This window comes from Macadamia integrifolia, chromosome 10 (genome assembly GCF_013358625.1).
Source record: "Macadamia integrifolia cultivar HAES 741 chromosome 10, SCU_Mint_v3, whole genome shotgun sequence".
NCBI lineage: Eukaryota > Viridiplantae > Streptophyta > Magnoliopsida > Proteales > Proteaceae > Macadamia > Macadamia integrifolia.
The window spans coordinates 29,007,867-29,011,138 of record NC_056566.1 but is presented as its reverse complement, the minus strand read 5'-3'; the positions used below and the strand labels follow the sequence as shown (position 1 = coordinate 29,011,138).

Here is a 3,272-nt window from a genome sequence, read left to right as displayed (position 1 = left end):
ATGAAATCTATACCATTTGGGTCGCCCAAGGGTTCTTGACACTAAGCCTCACTGGAAGAGACCACATAGTGAGTGTTGTGCTACCAAAACTGAGGTGTTTTACTGCCTGTCACTGGCTGCGGAACTTTTTTATGGATCTTTGGAGGTGCTTTTGGTGGTAGTCCAGAAGCATTCTGGTTGCCCTAGATTGCTTGTCTTAAATCTCAGGTTGAATTACCAGTATTTTGGTCAGGAGCTCAAAGAGTGAAATCTCCTTTATGGCTCATAGAGAATAAGTTGGGTTTTCTATACTTGGGTTTGGGTAGAGTGTGTATTCCCCACAAGTTTGGGTACCCAAATGACCCTGGTTTCGGTAGTTATTTAGTTCATAGATCTGATTAAAAATGTCGGATGTCAGCAGATCGGTGGATTATACATCTGAGAGCTCTGGTAATACCAATCCAACTACATTTCCAATGCATCAGGTGAAGACATGTTTGTATATAAAGGTGTACTTGTAATTTTGAAACTTAAATTCAATATAATAGAGTTGGGAGAGGTCACTGATTCCTCGTTCTCCCAAATTCTCTTATTTTCTCCTTTTCTCTCTTCTCCTTCTTCCTCTCCTGTTTTCTCTGTTCTAGTTTAACCCATTGAATAGTAACCTCAACTATCACTCGGTTAAGCTATCCCTGCTGAGCCCAGAAAACCTATGATACATTGCAGGGATTTTCAAAGCCCCAAATATGATTGCCACTTTTCCAATGTGGGAGATTGAGAACTCAATGGTAATGTCATGGCTGATCTCCATGAATGATGAAGAAGTCGATAGCAAAGGAAATTTGGGATATAGTGATGATCCTCTTTGATCGTGTTGATGATTATGCCAAGGTATATCACCTCCATCAATAGATCATAGCTACTAAACAAGGGGGCATGTCAATTTTCAGTGAACTACGACACCATTATTGGTTTTTGGGAGGTGTATGATCACCACCAGGACATGTATCTAATCCTAAAGAAAGGATGTGTCCCAACACTGCTTGGTGGATTGAGCCCAAAGTACAAACCCATATGTGTTCCAATTAGGGTAAAACCCCTGTTCCATCTTTGGATGAGGTTCGTTAGCAAGGTTTTAAGTATCCTTCCATATTTGCCTATACTTATTGATACTTATTGTATCTTTCAGGTTCCAATACAATATCTAAAAATTCAACCATTCAACTTTCACTGAATGCAATGAAGAGCACTAAACACCCCCATGTGAGTGGCCCCAAGGAGGTAAGAGGAATTCAGAACCACACGTTTCCTATGGGGAAGGTCTTTTGCCAACTCAGCTACACTCTTAGGGTTTATGCTTTAAAATTATATTTTGCATAAATCCTAAGCATTTCCATATGAATCTAGCTTATATTGTGTTTCTTCGATACGATGTCTCTTAAAATCACCCTTTTGATACAATACATGATATCGATATTCTTAAACCTTGTTTGTGGGTACCTTGAAATTGAGGAGACAGGACAGTATGCTATGGATGTCAGGTATGGTTTCAATGTCCCAGCATGGTGGTCATATGGGAGGCTATGGACATAGCATTGGACGTGGTCATAGTTGTTCAATGAAAGGATCATCTTTAGTGTGATCATTGTGGTAAGTCAAGGGACACCAAGGAATCTTGTTGGGAGCTTCATGGTCATCCCTCCAAACCAAAGTCTAGTAAATCATGAGATCCAAAGGAACTAGGGGTGTCAAAAAAAGGCCAAGCCAGCCCGAACCCGCCCTAGCATGTCCTGAGCTTGGACAAGGCCTGGGCTGAGATTACAGCCCATAGGGTGGGCTATGGTTGAGATTTTAGGCCCGAGGCCGGGCCTGGGTTGAGATCTCAACCCAACCCGACCTTGTATATTAAGTATATAATAATATAAATATGTTATTAATTATAAATGGGTACTTGACTGAATTACAAAAAAATGTCTGTAAATAGTCTTTCATTTTTCACAATCTACATATATATATAATAATATGAATACATTATAATTATATATAGATAGTTGACTAGTTGTATAAATGTCACTTATGTCACTTCTTCATTTTCCATTACTTAGATGACAACTAATATGAATACCTCTATGCTGGGCTGAGTTGAGTTTAGTAATTTTAAAGGTTAATATTTAAAATTCCAAGCACTAAGGGAAAAGAGAGGTGCAAACAATTTGATTCTTTCAATTACTTTAATAGTTGATTAATTCAGAGAAGATTTTTTTTTTCAGCCTACACGAACCCATTACAATAGCTAATCTGACGTGGCTATTTCAAGTTTGAGTTCCAATCTACCAAGCCTAGACCTCTCCTCACCCCTTCCATGTTTACAGAAAAAAAAAAAAAAGAGGAAGAGAGGTGGGAGAAAGGAGAACCTGATCAACAGCATCAGCATCTGAAGAAGAGGAAGGATCGGCAACATCTGAAGAAGAAGAAGAGGAAGGATCGGCAACATCTGAAGAAGAAGAAGAGGAAGGATCTGAAGAAGAGGAATAATCAGCAGCATCAACATCTGAAGAAGTAGAGGAAGGATGAGTAGCATCTGAAGAAGAAGAGGAAGGATCAGCGACATCAACATCTGAAGAAGGAGGAAGGATCAACAGCATCAGCATCTGAAGAGGAAGGAGAGGAAGGATCAACAACATCGGCATCTGAAGAAAAAGAGGGAGAATCTGAAGAAGAGGAAGGATCAACTACATCAGCATATGAAGAAGAAGAGGAAGGAGAGGAAGGAGAGGAAGAATCAGAAACATCAACATCTAAAGAAGTAGAGGAAGGATCAGTAGCATCTGAAGAAGAGGAAGGATCGGTGACATTAACATCTGAAGAAGAAGAGGAAGGATCAGCAGCATTTGAAGAAGAAAAGGAAGGATCTGAAGAAGAGGAAGGATCAGTAGCATCAGCATCTGAAGAGGAAGGAGAGGAAGGATCAGCAGCATCGGCATCTGAAGAAGAAGATGGAGAATCTGAAGAAGAGGAAGGATCAACAGCATCAGCATATGAAGAAGAAGATGAAGGAGAGGAAGAATCAGCAGCATCAACATCTGAAGAAGTAGAAGAAGGATTAGTAGCATCTAAAGAAGAAGAAGGATCAGCGACATCAACATCTGAAGAAGAAGAGGAAGGATCAGCAGCATCTGAAGAAGAAAATGAAGGATCTGAAGAAGAGGAAGGATCAGCAGCATCAGCATCTGAAGAGGAAGGAGAGGAAGGATCAGCAGCATTGGCATCTGAAGAAGAAGAGGGAGAATCTG

The 3,272-nt window shown here is 40.2% G+C and overlaps 1 long non-coding RNA gene across 1 annotated transcript; it reads left to right on the top strand.

Annotated features, from left to right (window-relative positions):
* Window positions 1-6: 6 nt before the first annotated feature.
* Window positions 7-2,465, top strand: LOC122091640. Its single transcript, XR_006143973.1, has 2 exons — window positions 7-1,629; window positions 2,250-2,465. It is a non-coding gene; the product is annotated as an uncharacterized LOC122091640 (long non-coding RNA).
* Window positions 2,466-3,272: the final 807 nt, after the last annotated feature.